Below are 19,490 nucleotides of genomic sequence, written 5' to 3' on the forward strand. Positions count from 1 at the left end.
CATAAGTCGATTTTTAATTCGAATGGTGACTAAGTAGGAGATTGATTTCATTGTGCGAGTGATGATAGTTACGAAGTTGGATGTGACGTTAATGGACTATTAGATTCCAACGCAATGTTTCGTCTAAGAGTTATCGAACGAACAAGTGATGGACTGTAGATGAAGATCACGAGGACAAGTTGAGTATCTACTTTGAGATGACAGAGAGGCACTGAGTTTAAGAAGAATTCCGGACGACCGAAAGTAAAGAAGTAAGTGGCTAAGGTTGTGCGACTGCACGGAATGCCAACCGGTATCATTTCAAGCAGAGGTCCGACGCAAGTAATCGAGTCAGACGACATGAGGTTGAATGATGTTTTGTCTTTTGAGACGCCGATAGTTAGCAGTGGGGATAGAAGAGTGAAACAGTTAAGGGGAAGGCAGATTGCTTAAGTAAAGATTTTGAGGAACAATGACACAGGCACTACTACATGGGAATTGGAAGATAAGATCAAGGAACTGTATTCCGAACTTTTTGCAGAGCTCTGAGTTCGAGGACGAAACTTTCTTTTTGGAGGGAGTATTGTAAGACCTGGATTTTCAGAACAAGTTAAGTTTCCGACTCACACGTAGAAATAGTGTAAGCGTGACAGGAGTTTGACATTTGAGAAAGATTAATGAAGAAGAAAGTTCAGGAATTGCTTGAGGAATGTTGCGTAGCTGTTTTCGGAGTTAGTGCGAGTCGTCTGCACACCTGCCTTATGGCAAGCGTGTCCAGAATAGGCTATTTCGCTCTTAAAGCAACGTTTTGAGTGAGATTTCGAACTCTCGGAAAATTTAAAGATTCTCTTTATTTTTCCATCGACCAGCGTTCATTTCGGAACTCTGGACTGTACGCACGACAGGTTTCACTTTTCGGATGTCCGCCGACGCTAATTTCTTTGCTTCGAAACCCTATTTTCGAGCAATGGATGAATACTTTTTCTATTCGGGACTTCTAACGAAGATTCCGTCCGCGTTGCCAGACTTGTTTCGACGTTTCCAATCTTTCTTCAGTTGGAAGTTTTGTCGTTTGAGCATCACAGCAAAAAGTAGTTTTTCGGGGCAGATTAACCGACACCGCTTTTGAGTTTTTCGATATCGTTTTTCCCAAATCCTAGATATTTGTTTTGAGTTCTGGAATTCCGACGCCAGAATCTCTCTTAGAATTTCTCGGTGATCGTGCTGCAAAAATCGGAATCGCGAAATTTTCATTTTCCCGCGATTTCACCCGCCTATAAATAGCGCGAAAAAGCAAAATCCTCTCATTTTCTTTCCATTTGTGGCTGATTTCGTGGGGAGCAAGGGGGGAGGGGATTTCCGCGAAAACTTGACCAATCTTCGTGCAGTTCGTCCCTACTTCTAGGTATCGAGGTAACTATCATGAATCCTGCCTCTGATTTCTGTTTCTGCTGAGTTTCTGAAGTCGTTCTGTGCTCTAAGTTTTGAGCTTTTTCTAAAATTGTCCGATTTCTCTGATTTCTCGCTTGGGTTATGTTCCTTATGTTCCCCTGAGTCTAAAACCTCTGTCAGTAAACTCTGATTGCGATTCAGTTGCCCAGGATCTGAAAAATTGACTCAAAACTCTTTTTGTCTCACATTTCGAAACTTTATTGTCGAAAAGACTTAATATGACTTCGTGCCTTTAGGATTTGTTGTCACGGATATCATGAGGATCGTTGCTGTCAAATTTGTTTTCAGAACTGATAACTTTGAAGTTTTGAGCCTTTATTTTGGACCAAAATGCCCCTGCGTAGTCGTATTTCGGCCCGATTGTCCGAAAATTGTTCTGACAGTTTCTTTGCCTTAGTTTTACCCTAAAACTACCTTGTAAACTGATTTGATCGAAGAAAAAGAGCCGAAGCCCTTTTCTCCTTTTGGCCGTGGGTTTTTCCTAAGGGGAGGGGAGTTTTTCGTTTTCGAAAACTTGTCCTTTCGTACCTGTTTGTCGTATTCTGAAGCTTTGATGCTTTGTCTATCGTTTATGTATTGTATTGCGATCGAACTAATCGATTTTGTGTGGATTCTGCTTTGTTTTTCCTCCGAGGTTCAGTTGAAGGAACTTTGGAAGTTTCAAGGCATTCCTGTGAAGGAGATTTGATTTGCGAAGCTGGATCAGCTCGAGGTTAGGGCAACTTACTATATATTAGCTATGACTGCATGATAGGCGTCGATAAATTCGACTTATGTTTATCTGATGTTGTTTTTGATGATGAGTTGATGTTATGATGCTTTTCCATACTTGTGATGTTGTGCTTTGTTGGATTGAGCGTTTTGACGCAATTTCGGAGTGGAGATTCATTGATCTGGTGATCTTTGATATTTCGGGTTGGATGAACAACCCTAGGCAAGTCCAAATGTGGGGTTTGAGACTTAGCCATATGTTGGAATTCTTAGACTTTCCCCGGGAAATGTATTTTGGGTGGTTGATCTTTGAAAACTTAGAATGATAGAGCTTTGAAAAACTAAAGACTTGGGAAACTTAGACTTTGAGAAATAAACTCATAACTTGACTAATTCGAATTGAAACAATTTTATTAACGTTTAAGCATAGGAGAACTGAAGGGGAAAATATTTACGAAAGACGGGGAAAAGTCGACTTTGTTGTGGGTTTGGAGAGTTATCGGAATTGGGGGAAGCCACTAAGGTGAGCTATGGTGATGATTGAAAGTCACCGAGTACTCTAGTACTCTTGGGGATTGTTGTGGAGCCGTGTTGTATTGACCGACACTAGTGCTCTTGTTGTTTGGGCTATGTTGTATTGACCGACACTAGACCCTTGTGTATTCTGTGGATGGAGTTGTGTTGTATTGACCGACACTTACTCCGAGTTGTGTTGTATTGACCGACACTAACTCATGGGTTTGTTGAGATTGGGTTGTGAGCTAAACACTTTCGTGGTAAGGCGATTCGTTGTTTGGCTAACCACGTTGCATTCAATCGGGTGAATAACGGGAATGGTTCACCTGTGCATATCATGGTGAATAACGGGAATGGTTCACCTTGCATTAATGATGAATAACGGGAATGGTTCATCATTCGGTGAATAACGGGAATGGTTCACCAAGGATGAATAACGGGAATGGTTCATCCAGGATGGATTTCATCCAGGATGGATAACGGGAATGGTCCATCCATAGTGAAAATGCTTCACTTGTGGCGAACGGGAACGCGTCACAAATCCGGATACATATTGTGCATTTCACGCATACATTCATGCTGACTGAGATTGTGTGTTGTTTGTTTATTGAAGCAATGTTAGAGCCATAACATGCTAGGATTGTTTATATGTATATATATCAACATATATCTATACCCCATATCACATGTTGAGTGTATATCTACTTATTGCTGTGAGTTGACCCTAGCGCCTTGGCTTTGTTTGTATGTTTGTGTTTGGGCGGTCGGCCTGCTGCCAGATGTCGATGGCCGACTGGTGTTCGATGGTCTCTCCCTCGGGGGGATCAGATATGAGCTTGTGGATCGGGATGCCCCCACCGCTTGGGTGATCGATGTTGTGGGTCATCGAGCGACGTACCGGGGAAGGGTCATGGAGGACCGGACTGACGAGTGTGAACATCTGACGAAAGAAGTTCTACGACGCATGGAGCTGAGCTTCAACTTGCCGTCTTCAGTTCGCCGAGGACTCGGATGTGTGAGCAGTTATGGTTGGTAGAGTTAGGCAGGCGTCATATTTGTGTAGAGCTCTGATTCGTTTTGCTTTTGGGACGGGGTAGGTTCCCGACGCATGGCTTTTTGTGTGGTTCTCTTATTGAGGGATCACAGTGAGTCAGTCGGACTATAGGAGTCTTTGCTTAGGCCATTTTGAGGCCGACTTTCTCCCAGTGGATTGTAATTATAACCTTTTCACTCACACTTCTGGATCTGTAACTATTTGCCTACGGGCACACTACTTTGGAGTCACTGCGGGTGCGCGTGACATGGGAGTGCAGCTGAGGCTGTACATGTGTATATATTTGTGTGTTGGTTGGGTTTTGTCTTTATTTTCTATTGCTTGATTTAAAAGGTATCAAACAAAAAATTACCTGTTTTCAGCGTAAAGTCTATTTTTGGTTACTAAAGTGACACCTGGAAATCGGGGTGTTACATTGTGGTATCAGAGCTTAGTCGAGTCTTTTGGGAGTCTTTGGGGAATAGGTCTTTGTGCTAGGTTGTGTGACTCTGCAAAGAGTGAAAATTGATTGTCTGCAGAGCGATTTTCGCTCTAATTGCTTGCGTTACTACTCAATCGGATTGAGTGGTTTGTCTAGTGCTACCGTATGGTTAGTACTAATCGGACGTTCGATGGGATATAGGATGGTGGATCTTAACCGGATGGCGGAGGCTACACGTGAGCATCATCAACGACTGATGGCGACAGCAATGTATCAACAAAGAGGAATGAACCGAATTGGAGCTGGGGGACCAATGAGGTCAGGTTCCCAAGGCTACAACGGAAGGAAGAGTTACCATAAGTGGGGACCATATCAGCGTTCCGAGGGAAGAAATCTTATCTCAAGAGAGTACAAACCGACGACTGCTGATACTGGGGGGGAAGCCAGTTGGTGACAAAGGAGTGACATGTACTCGTTGCAGAAAGTTTGGGCATTTTGCTAACAAATGCTCAGTGATTGGACGGAGATGCTTCAAGTGTAACCGAGAGGGGCATCTAGCTGTGAACTGCAAGACCAAAGAAAGTCTATGCTTCAATTGCAACCAACCGGGACATTTCTCCCAAGATTGCAAGGCACTCAGGGGCGAATCATCAGGGAATGTTGGGAAAGGAAAACAACTTGCTACAGAGGAAAGGATTCATATCAAGGGAGGAGCAAGAGTTGAGGAGTCGAACGAGGAAGAACGTGGGAACGATGGTAATATTTTAACTGTTCTCGTATTTTAGAATAACTTACTCTTTTATATTCAAGCGAGTGTGACGCGCCTAACTTGTATTTACTACTTAGACTATGATCCTATGATTATTATCCCTAGTAGGACCTTATTCGAAGTTGCTCGTGATTTAACTATAGAGGTTACACGAGATCTAGAATAGCACGCGGAGCTAGGGAGTTGTTTTACCGAGGCGTTGATAAGGAAGCTAGGATCTCAGGGAAATTCCTTATGGGTACGAATCGTAGGATTTTAGGGCGTTTAGTTTTGAAGCGGAGTCGTTAGAGGATCTTTCGGCAAAAGGGATTCATTCGACCGAGTGTTTCACCGTGGGGAGCGCCAGTGTTGTTAGTCAAGAAGAAGGACGGAAGGTCGAGATCGTGGGTGGATTATCGACAATTGAACAAGGCGACGATCAAGAACAGATACCCGTTGCCGAGGATAGATGATTTGATGGACCAACTACGAGGGGCTACCGTATTTTCCAAGATAGATTTGAGGTCAGGCTATCGTCGGATCAGAGTGAAGATTGAGGATATACCGAAGACTGCTTTCAGGACACGTTAAGGACACTACGAGTACCTAGTGATGCCGTTTGGAGTGACGAATGTACCTGCTGTTTTCATGGATTACATGAACCGCATCTTTCAGGAGTTCTTAGATCGGCGTGTGGTGGTGTTTATTGAGGACATATTGATCTATTCGAAGGACGCGAATAAACATGAAGGACATTTGCGCCAAGTTTTACAATTGTTGAGAGAGAAAAAGCTGTATGAGAACCCTTCCAAGTGTGAATTCTGGTTGGAGGAAGTCAATTTCTTAGGCCATGCTATCTCGAAGGAGGGCATAGCTGTGGATCCGGCGAAAGTGGAGACTGTTTTGGCTTGGGAGCAACCGAAGATGGTGACAGAGATCAGAAGTTCTGTGGATTTAGCTGGATATTATAGACGCTTCATTGAGGGATTTGCCAAGATTGTTGGACCTTTGACTCAATTGACGAGGAAGGATTAATCTTTTACATGGATTGAGGGTGTGTGGTTCCGTAGCAGAATCGTTAGGAACTTGATATCAGGATATTTGTGGTTACTGGATGTCAGGAACTCATTGTCTGTTCCAGTGGGTTTTTCTAAATTTCCACCTTCGATGTATTAGGCCTGATCAACCTAATATTGAGGGGGTGATATTCGGAATCACAGCTGATAATGGACCTTGATAGAAGGATGTGTAAGATGAATTTGAATTGATTGAGGATTAGTCGGATTTGGGAGGAAAGTTCGTGTTAAGCATTTGATTGTACAAGATTAAGATTTGAACCTTTGGAAGTTGATGATTTTCGTATAGACATTGATTGGTTAGTTCGTGTGATTACTCCAAGTAGAGGTAGACTAAGCCAATAGAATTGATGTTGGAAAATCTTTAAGTATTTTCTCGGAAGTTATGAAGTCATAGGTTATGTGATTTCTGACGTGGGATTATTAGAGATTAGATAGGTTGGATTTAATATCCGGTTATAGATGATTGTTTGATGGTAGCGAGATTGAGAAGAATTAACTCTGAACTAGATTGTTATAGTCGAGTTCGAGGAATAAGTTTTGCTAAGCGTTGGATTAATATGTGGAGACATTATAGTCTTAAGAGATGAATTTTCGCTTGAAAAGTGTTGAATTAATGATTAAGTTGGAGAAAGAAAGTTTTAGCATAAGTTGAATACTTGAGGTTGGTGATATGGATTCCAAGGAAATATGCTGAGATTACTAAGTGAGATTTACTAAGTTGGATTGAAATCTTAGGGTTAAGATTGAATCTTGAGAGTCGAGAATCGCATACGAGTAAGAGATCTTACAGTTGTAGCTGTGACAATAGGAGTTGAATCTTAGAAGAATGAAGACCTGGAGATGGGTTTCGGGTTAAGACCATTGAGGTATAATATAAGAGTGATCTTGAAGTAAATGAATCTTGGGTTGTGTAGGGTCATAAGGTTGGTTATAAGTTGGTGATCGATTGATGTTGATCATGAGGTTGCAGACATAATGAGCCATGTGATATGATTTGAATGATGTTAGCATAATAAGTTGTGGATGTGAAAGCATGACGACACTGGTCAGGTCGTTTGGGTAAGTGAAGGAGTTATAGTTTTTAAGAAACGGATATTCATTTAAGAAGTATTGAAGGATTAAAGGACATTAGAGGACCAAACTTGGAGAAGGTTTAGGTTTTAAATCTATGAATGTCTGTCTAAGGTGTGAAGGACTCAAAGTTTGTCAGAATTTGATTGGGAGATTAAGAAGTTGATTGACGAGATGGTGGTTGAGTCCCAAAAGGAGGGTGTTGGTGTTAAGATGAATACTTGAAGTTGTTATGTTTGGACAAGTTTCTTAGAGCTTAAGAGTGGATGAAACTTTTTTATGGATTTTGATGATGCATATTACGGTTAACAAGTGAATTTTACTAAGGTTGAATGAGAATCCTAGGGCTAAGGTTGACCTAGTGAGCTGAGATTCATGTACACATACGAGATTTAGCGGTGTTAGCGGTTACGATAGAGTTAAATCTCAGAATGTTGAAGGATCGGATGATAAGATGGCTAGTTAAGTCCCTTGAGGTATAGTTATGATGTAATCTACTAGAGGATAAGTCTCGATTTATGCGAAGTGTTAGGGATTTCAGTAAGTGTAAATAGGTTTGAGTGAGGGAAGTTCTAAGGAAGAAGACGATAATAATGGATTGTTAGATATTAAGAAGAGGATTATCTTATAAGTTGTTGGTAACTTGATGTTGAAGGGGATAAGATTAGTGAAGGACAAGAAATAAGGACATAAGTCGATTTTTAATTCGAATGGTGACTAAGTAGGAGATTGATTTCATTGTGCGAGTGATGATAGTTACGAAGTTGGATGTGACGTTAATGGACTATTAGATTCCAACGCAATGTTTCGTCTAAGAGTTATCGAACGAACAAGTGATGGACTGTAGATGAAGATCACGAGGACAAGTTGAGTATCTACTTTGAGATGACAGAGAGGCACTGAGTTTAAGAAGAATTCCGGACGACCGAAAGTAAAGAAGTAAGTGGCTAAGGTTGTGCGACTGCACGGAATGCCAACCGGTATCATTTCAAGCAGAGGTCCGACGCAAGTAATCGAGTCAGACGACATGAGGTTGAATGATGTTTTGTCTTTTGAGACGCCGATAGTTAGCAGTGGGGATAGAAGAGTGAAACAGTTAAGGGGAAGGCAGATTGCTTAAGTAAAGATTTTGAGGAACAATGACACAGGCACTACTACATGGGAATTGGAAGATAAGATCAAGGAACTGTATTCCGAACTTTTTGCAGAGCTCTGAGTTTCGAGGACGAAACTTTCTTTTTGGAGGGGAGTATTGTAAGACCTGGATTTTCAGAACAAGTTAAGTTTCCGACTCACACGTAGAAATAGTGTAAGCGTGACAGGAGTTTGACATTTGAGAAAGATTAATGAAGAAGAAAGTTCAGGAATTGCTTGAGGAATGTTGCGTAGCTGTTTTCGGAGTTAGTGCGAGTCGTCTGCACACCTGCCTTATGGCAAGCGTGTCCAGAATAGGCTATTTCGCTCTTAAAGCAACGTTTTGAGTGAGATTTCGAACTCTCGGAAAATTTAAAGATTCTCTTTATTTTTCCATCGACCAGCGTTTCATTTCGGAACTCTGGACTGTACGCACGACAGGTTTCACTTTTCGGATGTCCGCCGACGCTAATTTCTTTGCTTCGAAACCCTATTTTCGAGCAATGGATGAATACTTTTTCTATTCGGGACTTCTAACGAAGATTCCGTCCGCGTTGCCAGACTTGTTTCGACGTTTCCAATCTTTCTTCAGTTGGAAGTTTTGTCGTTTGAGCATCACAGCAAAAAGTAGTTTTTCGGGGCAGATTAACCGACACCGCTTTTGAGTTTTTCGATATCGTTTTTCCCAAATCCTAGATATTTGTTTTGAGTTCTGGAATTCCGACGCCAGAATCTCTCTTAGAATTTCTCGGTGATCGTGCTGCAAAAATCGGAATCGCGAAATTTTCATTTTCCCGCGATTTCACCCGCCTATAAATAGCGCGAAAAAGCAAAATCCTCTCATTTTCTTTCCATTTGTGGCTGATTTCGTGGGGAGCAAGGGGGGAGGGGATTTCCGCGAAAACTTGACCAATCTTCGTGCAGTTCGTCCCTACTTCTAGGTATCGAGGTAACTATCATGAATCCTGCCTCTGATTTCTGTTTCTGCTGAGTTTCTGAAGTCGTTCTGTGCTCTAAGTTTTGAGCTTTTTCTAAAATTGTCCGATTTCTCTGATTTCTCGCTTGGGTTATGTTCCTTATGTTCCCCTGAGTCTAAAACCTCTGTCAGTAAACTCTGATTGCGATTCAGTTGCCCAGGATCTGAAAAATTGACTCAAAACTCTTTTTGTCTCACATTTCGAAACTTTATTGTCGAAAAGACTTAATATGACTTCGTGCCTTTAGGATTTGTTGTCACGGATATCATGAGGATCGTTGCTGTCAAATTTGTTTTCAGAACTGATAACTTTGAAGTTTTGAGCCTTTATTTTGGACCAAAATGCCCCTGCGTAGTCGTATTTCGGCCCGATTGTCCGAAAATTGTTCTGACAGTTTCTTTGCCTTAGTTTTACCCTAAAACTACCTTGTAAACTGATTTGATCGAAGAAAAAGAGCCGAAGCCCTTTTCTCCTTTTGGCCGTGGGTTTTTCCTAAGGGGAGGGGAGTTTTTCGTTTTCGAAAACTTGTCCTTTCGTACCTGTTTGTCGTATTCTGAAGCTTTGATGCTTTGTCTATCGTTTATGTATTGTATTGCGATCGAACTAATCGATTTTGTGTGGATTCTGCTTTGTTTTTCCTCCGAGGTTCAGTTGAAGGAACTTTGGAAGTTTCAAGGCATTCCTGTGAAGGAGATTTGATTTGCGAAGCTGGATCAGCTCGAGGTTAGGGCAACTTACTATATATTAGCTATGACTGCATGATAGGCGTCGATAAATTCGACTTATGTTTATCTGATGTTGTTTTTGATGATGAGTTGATGTTATGATGCTTTTCCATACTTGTGATGTTGTGCTTTTGTTGGATTGAGCGTTTTGACGCAATTTCGGAGTGGAGATTCATTGATCTGGTGATCTTTGATATTTCGGGTTGGATGAACAACCCTAGGCAAGTCCAAATGTGGGGTTTGAGACTTAGCCATATGTTGGAATTCTTAGACTTTCCCCGGGAAATGTATTTTGGGTGGTTGATCTTTGAAAACTTAGAATGATAGAGCTTTGAAAAACTAAAGACTTGGGAAACTTAGACTTTGAGAAATAAACTCATAACTTGACTAATTCGAATTGAAACAATTTTTATTAACGTTTAAGCATAGGAGAACTGAAGGGGAAAATATTTACGAAAGACGGGGAAAAGTCGACTTTGTTGTGGGTTTGGAGAGTTATCGGAATTGGGGGAAGCCACTAAGGTGAGCTATGGTGATGATTGAAAGTCACCGAGTACTCTAGTACTCTTGGGGATTGTTGTGGAGCCGTGTTGTATTGACCGACACCTAGTGCTCTTGTTGTTTGGGCTATGTTGTATTGACCGACACTAGACCCTTGTGTATTCTGTGGATGGAGTTGTGTTGTATTGACCGACACTTACTCCGAGTTGTGTTGTATTGACCGACACTAACTCATGGGTTTGTTGAGATTGGGTTGTGAGCTAAACACTTTCGTGGTAAGGGCGATTCGTTGTTTGGCTAACCACGTTGCATTCAATCGGGTGAATAACGGGAATGGTTCACCTGTGCATATCATGGTGAATAACGGGAATGGTTCACCTTGCATTAATGATGAATAACGGGAATGGTTCATCATTCGGTGAATAACGGGAATGGTTCACCAAGGATGAATAACGGGAATGGTTCATCCAGGATGGATTTCATCCAGGATGGATAACGGGAATGGTCCATCCATAGTGAAAATGCTTCACTTGTGGCGAACGGGAACGCGTCACAAATCCGGATACATATTGTGCATTTCACGCATACATTCATGCTGACTGAGATTGTGTGTTGTTTGTTTATTGAAGCAATGTTAGAGCCATAACATGCTAGGATTGTTTATATGTATATATATCAACATATATCTATACCCCATATCACATGTTGAGTGTATATCTACTTATTGCTGTGAGTTGACCCTAGCGCCTTGGCTTTGTTTGTATGTTTGTGTTTGGGCGGTCGGCCTGCTGCCAGATGTCGATGGCCGACTGGTGTTCGATGGTCTCTCCCTCGGGGGGGATCAGATATGAGCTTGTGGATCGGGATGCCCCCACCGCTTGGGTGATCGATGTTGTGGGTCATCGAGCGACGTACCGGGGAAGGGTCATGGAGGACCGGACTGACGAGTGTGAACATCTGACGAAAGAAGTTCTACGACGCATGGAGCTGAGCTTCAACTTGCCGTCTTCAGTTCGCCGAGGACTCGGATGTGTGAGCAGTTATGGGTTGGTAGAGTTAGGCAGGCGTCATATTTGTGTAGAGCTCTGATTCGTTTTGCTTTTGGGACGGGGTAGGTTCCCGACGCATGGCTTTTGTGTGGTTCTCTTATTGAGGGATCACAGTGAGTCAGTCGGACTATAGGAGTCTTTGCTTAGGCCATTTTGAGGCCGACTTTCTCCCAGTGGATTGTAATTATAACCTTTTCACTCACACTTCTGGATCTGTAACTATTTGCCTACGGGCACACTACTTTGGAGTCACTGCGAGTGCGCGTGACATGGGAGTGCAGCTGAGGCTGTACATGTGTATATATTTGTGTGTTGGTTGGGTTTTGTCTTTATTTTCTATTGCTTGATTTAAAAGGTATCAAACGAAAAATTACCTGTTTTCAGCGTAAAGTCTATTTTTGGTTACTAAAGTGACACCTGGAAATCGGGGTGTTACACCTCTCACCCATACTTGCTCGCCTGCAAATCCTACCAGAGTCCCTACATAAGGAGTGAGGTCTTCCTCATTCAAACCAAGCCGATTAAATGCTTCGCTGTAAATGATGTCCGCTGAACTCCCCTGGTCCAAAAGTACTTGTTGTACATTGAGTTGGTTAACGCGAAGGAGGATTACAATCGGATCGTTCAGATGCGGCTTTATTCCGAAGAAGTCATTGGATGAAAAAGTAATGTCTGGGTATGAAAAACCGAAAGGAACCTCCGTGACTGCGTTCACCGCCCTTGCGTGGCGCTTTCTGGCTGCGCTAGTGACTCCTCCTCCTCCAAACCCTCCAGTGATCGTGTTTATTCCTTTAGGTGTCAAAGCATTACCGCCCTGTGTTCTAGTAGGTTTTCCTGCCGCTATCAGCTTTCTCACCACGCGCTACAACGTGCGACATTCCTCCGTGGCGTGGCCCATGGCCTGGTGATAAGCACACCTTTCTCCTCCCGGTTTGCCGCTCATTCGCGTCGCTCGCGGTTCCCGGAGATTTTCTGCTTCGCGCGATTTGTCCAAGCACGCCAGCTTCCCTTTTGGAGACAAATTCCTCCCCTCCCTCGAGGACTTCCAATAGCTTTTCCTTTGCAGTGTCCAAGGCTCCGCTGCTGCATTCGCCCTTCGGACCTCCTTGTCCTGCTGCTGCTTCAGGTGGCTATTGACATCACGAATCAGCCACCTCCAATCCTTGCAAGCGTCCACCGGCTGAGATGAGGATAGTCCTTCTCCTAGAGGTTCCATCAAGGAGACTGAGGACTCTGCTTCTTCACCTCGCCTCCTTCCATACGCGCGGCGCGAATCACGCATGTCTTTCATCCTTCTCCTACTTCGTCGACGTTGTGCTTCCATCAAGTGTTACTAGCGAATCAAGAATTTGAACCAAAAATTAAGAAACCAAAAAGGAATTGCACGGAAAATCGAACTTCTCTCAGACAAATCACAATCCACATAGTCCGGGAATCGAAATCTACCGATCCCCACAGACGGCGCCAAATGTTCTATCCACGAACATTGAGATGAGGTATAGTACCTAGAGTGTAAGGAACGTGATGTGAGATTCCTAGAGAGAATGAGAGCGTAACCGCTTTAGAGAGAGAAGGTAACCGAATTTCAATCTTGTTATTTCTCAAATGAGTCAAGAGTCCTTTACAATTGGTATTCATCCCCTATTTATAGATGTGGAGTTGGGTCTGGCGCCTTTAAATCTACCAGACAAATCACAATCCACGTAGTCCGGGAATCGAAATCTACTGATCCCCACAGACGGCGCCAAATGTTCTATCCACGAACATTGAGATGAGGTATAGTACCTAGAGTGTAAGGAACGTGATGTGAGATTCCTAGAGAGAATGAGAGCGTAACCGCTTTAGAGAGAGAAGGTAACCGAATTTCAATCTTGTTATTTCTCAAATGAGTCAAGAGTCCTTTACAATTGGTATACATCCCCTATTTATAGATGTGGAGTTGGGCCTGGCGCCTTTAACCCTTCCTAATGGGCCGGTTGAGCCTCGGGGTGGAGGCTCAAGTCCTTGGTCCGCTCATCGCCCTGAGCTGGCGCTCCTGGGCGAGGGACCCTGGGGTCTCGCCCAGTCCAGTACCTAATTATCTCATACTCTTACATGGTATCAAAAGAAATCAAGATCATCTGGCCTAATTTTTGAAATTTTTTTCCTAATTCTCTTTCTCCTCTCTAAGCCATCGCTGACCATACTGCAGTAGCCGCTTCTTCGACCACCGCCGTGCCTACGCCTGTGTCTTCTGAATCTGGCAAGACAGGAGGAAGATCAGCATGGTTTCTGCAATTAGTGGAGTACACTGAATCTCGCATGTATTTCTATAATGGCACTAGAAAACATAGAAACACACTACTCCACTACCTTTGCTTCTGATGTCAAGTGTAAACCGTCACGCATAGTGTCTTATTTTGTGTGTGTCTTATGTGTATCCACTATCCAGTTTTTATGGATCTTGGATACATTTAACTCTTCTCAGTTTTAACTTTCTATTACATCCTCACACTGAGTGGTCAAGATTGCTCACGTTATACTCACATACATGTTTCACCAGTTCAATATCTTGAGGAAAACATTGGTATTTATCAGGTTCACGATTTTGTCTTTGTAGTCAAATTGTGTGTTCCAAGTTCCAACACTATCTTTGATTATGTTAGAGAGAAAATTTTCACTATTGATACAAAAGGTGGAGCAATTACCGGCTGTGGTAATTAAAAGCCAAAGATTTTCTTCCCAATCACTTTTAACTACTGCGATTGACATTCATTGGATATTCCAAACCAATTTTATGCATACTATAAACTAGGAAAAAATATCAAGATTGCGATGCTTGTTCAAGATATTTCAAAAAAGGCTGGTTTCTTTATGGACCTTTGACCTAATCACCAAACGAAATTCAAGAAATAGAAAAAAATTAGGGCAAGGATGACTTCTATAGCGATTTATAGAAATATTTTTTTCTTTTATCCCCCGCTCCCTTTCTCTACTCAATACCGCATTATTTATTTATTGTTGTTTACATAGAATGCTCTTGTCTTCTTCACTTGTATCATAGACTTAAAGACAAGTTCAAAGTTTAATTTTCTCTTCATGAAAGGAAAATATATGAAAAGGATTTTATGTGACTTTAGGTATGCACATGAATCTGAGTTGAGGCTGGTGACAGTTTCAATTTGAAGCTAAGACAAAATTAGCTGAAATGTCAAACATGCATAGCCTTTTTTACTTCTAAAGTGAAACCAAGCTAGCAAAATTTGCATGGTTTTCCTCAACTTTGTTATAGTTGTCCCCCCCCCCACAAATAACTTTATTCAAGAGTTCAAAATTAAGTTATCACTCTTAATTACGGGGGTCTAATTACTTGTTTATCACTAGACCAACACAACGAGTATTAAACATTTACTTTCCTAGACTCTCTTAAATAGCCCACTAATCAAAGTAAAAATGAGATCAATTTACTATTAGAACTTGACATCAGAAGCAAGGGTAGTGGAGTAGTGTGTTTCTATGTTTTCTAACGGTATTATAGAAATACATGCCAGATTCAGTGTACTCCACTAACTGAAGAAACCATATTGATCTTCCTCTTGTCCTACCAAGAATTTTTTCCAACTACTGAATCTGGCATGTATGCGAGTATAACATGAGCAACCCTAACCACTTTGTGTGAGGATGTAACAGAAAATTAAAACTGAGAAGAGTTAAATGTATCCAAGATCCATAAAAACTAGATACACATAAGACACGCACCAAATAAGACACTATGGGTGACAGTTTATACTTGACATCAGAAGCAAGGGTAGTGAAGTAGTGTGTTTCTATGTTTTCTAGTGGCATTATAGAAATACATACCAGATTCAGTGTACTCCACTAACTGCAGATACCATGTTGATCTTCCTCCTGTCCTGCCAATTGTTTCCAACAACTCTATATTCGCGATCTCAACCGTTGATTTTATATATATGATGAATCTCACAAACTCAAACGGTGAGTGTTGAGTTTTCAAGTTTGATCTCAGAGTCTCTCATTGTTTAAAAATGGACATGATACAAGAGATGTGATTATTTCACCCAATGCCTTAAGATTTTAGGTAAAAACATGGTTTCTGATATCTTGATAGTCTTGTTTAACGGCTTAAATTGTGGATGAAAAGAGGATACAAGCGAGAAAACTATGCAAGGTTGCATTATAGGGGCAACATGTGGGCCCATTGGCCTCATGAAACAGCTTGCTCTTATGCATGGTATGCACATAAATCTGAAGAGGTTAGTGACAGTTTCAATTTGAAGCTAAGACAAAGTTAGCTGAGATGTCAGACATGCATGGACTTGTTTGCTTCTAAAATTAAACCAAGCTAGCAAAATGTGCATGGTTTTCCTCAACCTTGAAAAAGTAAAATATACTATTTTTCTGCATATTTTAGAATTTAAAAAAATTTATTTCTCATAATTATTTTAATTTGGATTTTGGAAATAATGGTACAAATTGATACAATAAAATAATTAAAATATATTTTTTAGTTGTTCATATTTTGAAAAACTATCAATGAAATTCAAAAAGTAAAATATACTATTTTTCTACATATTTTAGAATTATGAAAAAAATAAATTTTCTCATAATTATTTTCAATTTTGAAATACTATAATGTCTCATAATGAATTTTGAATTTCAAAAATAATTTCCTAAAGTAATGGTACAAATTGATACAATTACAAAATAATTGATATCATTACTAAAATAGAAAATTAATAAAATTCAAAATTAAATTTAATATCAATGAAATTCAAAAAATTAAATTACGGTTATTTTAATTTTATTTTTGAATTTCGAAAAAAATTATCAATGAAATTCAACTTGAGTAAAAAAGTCAATTTTTGAAATTATAAATATTCATTTAACTAGGGTAATCATCGAACAAGTATGCTTTCACGTATTTATTTTCTCTGTTGTTTCCCTAACTTCTATGGCTTCCCTCTGTGAAAATATCAAAAGCATCAGACATGAGAATGATGTGAACTTCATAGCCAGAATCTTTCAGCTTTGGTTTATTCTAAGTTTTAAGGATTCCAACGTCCCAAATGTTATTTAAGTGCAGTATAAAATTATATACTATTTTTTAATTACTTTGTCTATCATTAATATAATAAAACGTATATCATTGATATAATAATTTTTTTATCTTATTTACTTTTAATTATTTGAAATTAAATACTAATTAATATTATTTGAAATTGTATGTGAGACATTCAAGAGTTATATGAAAAGAAGGGTTGAAAATTCTTGTCATTTTCAACCAAAAAAAAAGTTCTTCTCATTAATGATGAAGGAAATACATGTTTTGCAATAAAAAAAATGTAGTTTATAAGATGCTTTACTAATATTTGAATTAAACTTGATAAATTTTTTTTTCTCCTTTGGCCACCAGTCTCCACGAGGGAAAGGGGTCTCACGTGACTAATCTGGCTCGGGATACGGTAGTGATGTCCCTGGCCACAAAGGTTTTTATTTTTGACCTCAGAGGGGATCGAACCCGGGCCAGAAGCCTGGGTGAAATCCCTTAAGGAAATGCACATTCACCACTTGTGTCACCCCTTGTGGTTAAACTTGATAATTTTTATAACGTAGATGTATGTTTAATTTAGCTTTTTATTATAAGTATTATAAATCTGTCTTTCATAATATGAGTCACGTGTACAATACTAGTATGAGTTAAAGAAAAAAAAAAGGAATGGGATGGTTAGGTTTAACATAGAGAGAATTGATTGTGTATATGAAAATACAAGAGCTATATTCACACTTCCATTTCATTTACACCTCATATATTATATTTATTTATTTTTTATTCTCTTTCAATCATATACTCATCACATTTTTTACTTTCTTTTTCTTTTCTTCTTATCTAAGTCTTCTCTCCACTTCATTTACACTTTAAGTGAAATATGAACAAAAAAAATTATAAAAGAAAAACAAAACGTTGTAGAAGTGTAGAACACTAGCAAGTAGCAACCATATTTGAGGAGGTTAGTTGAGGGAAAATTAATTATTAATTAATGACATAAATTACATGTTAGTATGTTACTAATAATTAACATTTTCATGATATTTGTATGATCAGTTATATTGATGAGTAATGATAGATGTACGCACATTTTTTGGTGGACATAAACAAACACACATGTAAGACTCTAATGTGTGTCTGTATGTCCAAATAAAACATATGTACAAGTAAACATTTCACTTATACCTCCAATATTTTCATCAGACAAAAGGCATGCAAATTTATTTTTGTTGAATGAAAATGGTTTAAGTTTTTCCATATCTTATCATCCTTTCTCAATCTGCTCCTAAATTATACACTGGTGATTGTGACATATAAACATATAATTCTCTTTTCCAAATCAAAGAGAACTCATAATTTCAAATGTATCACCTAAATCACAGAGTGATACAATAAATCAATGTCATGGTATATACCATCACGAGTGCACGTGGATGGAGATGGAGATGGGATTTGCTATATGCATATTCTTAGGGTTCCTTCCTTATACCAGTAGTGATGCAGGATCTAGTTGCTTTTGCATCTCAATAAAAAAAGTTAAAAAAGGAAAATATAACATGAAGAATCCATCGTGTACACATATAATTTATTTTAGACCAAGCTAAAGGATCACTCGAAAGATTGTGCCAACTTTTTTCTAAACTTTTCTTCTGATATAATGCTATATATACAAAAGCAAAGTTATGTGCATATGTAGGAAAATCACTGATCTATCAAGAAAGTGCTGCTGATAACCATGGAACTTTAGACTGGAGCACCATTATTTTGAGCTCAACTTTAGCTGACTCTAATAGCTAAGCTACTAGTATATATCATAGAAGAATCTCTCCATATATATTGTATGAAGAAACCCCACCCAAAACGAAATATTGTCTCCTCTTTAATTAGCTAAGGACATTTTAAAGTATTCATAGACTTGATTTCAATCTCATGTTTTTTTCAATTATTATATATAGTTTTCATTTAGCTTCTAAACCGTATGGTTTATGCTCAACATAAATTCAGCTAAAAAAAGAAAAAAAAACTTATATTACCCCTAACATTTACCTATATATATATACTGATAGCATGATGTTTAGAGGATCAACTTTTATTTTATCACGTTCAAAAAAAAATTTATTTTATCAGAATTAATCTACTCTAAAGTTTTTCTCTAAAATTGATTTTAGTTTCAGAATCTATTGTGGTCAAGTTGATTCAGAAAAAAAAACCACTTAAAAACTCTGTTTTATATAGTTGATGGAAGCTGGTAAGAAACTTAGTACCAATCGAGGAGTAATGATATATACACACCTCATTTTTTAAACATTTCATTTCCACCTATTTTTGTTTATACCTCTCTCCTCTTATCATCTATCACATCTCATACTTTCTCTCTCTTACTTTTTCTTTTCTTCCTATCTCTCTCCTCCTCCACCTCCTTCTACCTCAAAATGAGGTGTGAAGAAAACATTTTCCCCAATCGAGCTGGTAACTTCTTTTGATGAAGGAAACATCGATCCAATCATGAGGACACATCATATGTTATGTATATGCCATCAATTATCTTTTCTGCTTTTATGATTGATATTGAAAAGAAGATGCACGAACTCATATGTAAAAGAGATTATAAAAATAAGTGCCTTATAGCTAGCTAGCTGCTTTGAATATATAATATTAAACCATATATGTTTAATGAAGGTGTGTAAGTATGTAATTTGTAAAGCAAAGCAAGTTTGGTCAGTAGATTCCTGTTCCCTACTTATTTAGAAAAGAATGCTTTAGTTAGTACTTTAGACAAGAGCAATAGAGCATCATATACTGAAACAATAGGAACAAAGATTCGGTCACACAGATATTTAGCTTTCATCAAATTCTTTGACTTCATCTTTTCTAATTATCTACAATGTTTACTAGAAAGATATATAAGGGAAGGGTATATACTATCAAAAGATTTTAATGAGTATTAGTGGAAGAGAATAACAAAAATACTGTATTACTCAAAATGAATGGGGAATGCATACATAACTCTTCATATTTTAGGGGAC

This window comes from Lotus japonicus, chromosome 6 (assembly GCF_012489685.1).
Source record: "Lotus japonicus ecotype B-129 chromosome 6, LjGifu_v1.2".
In the NCBI taxonomy this organism is placed as follows: Eukaryota; Viridiplantae; Streptophyta; class Magnoliopsida; order Fabales; family Fabaceae; genus Lotus; species Lotus japonicus.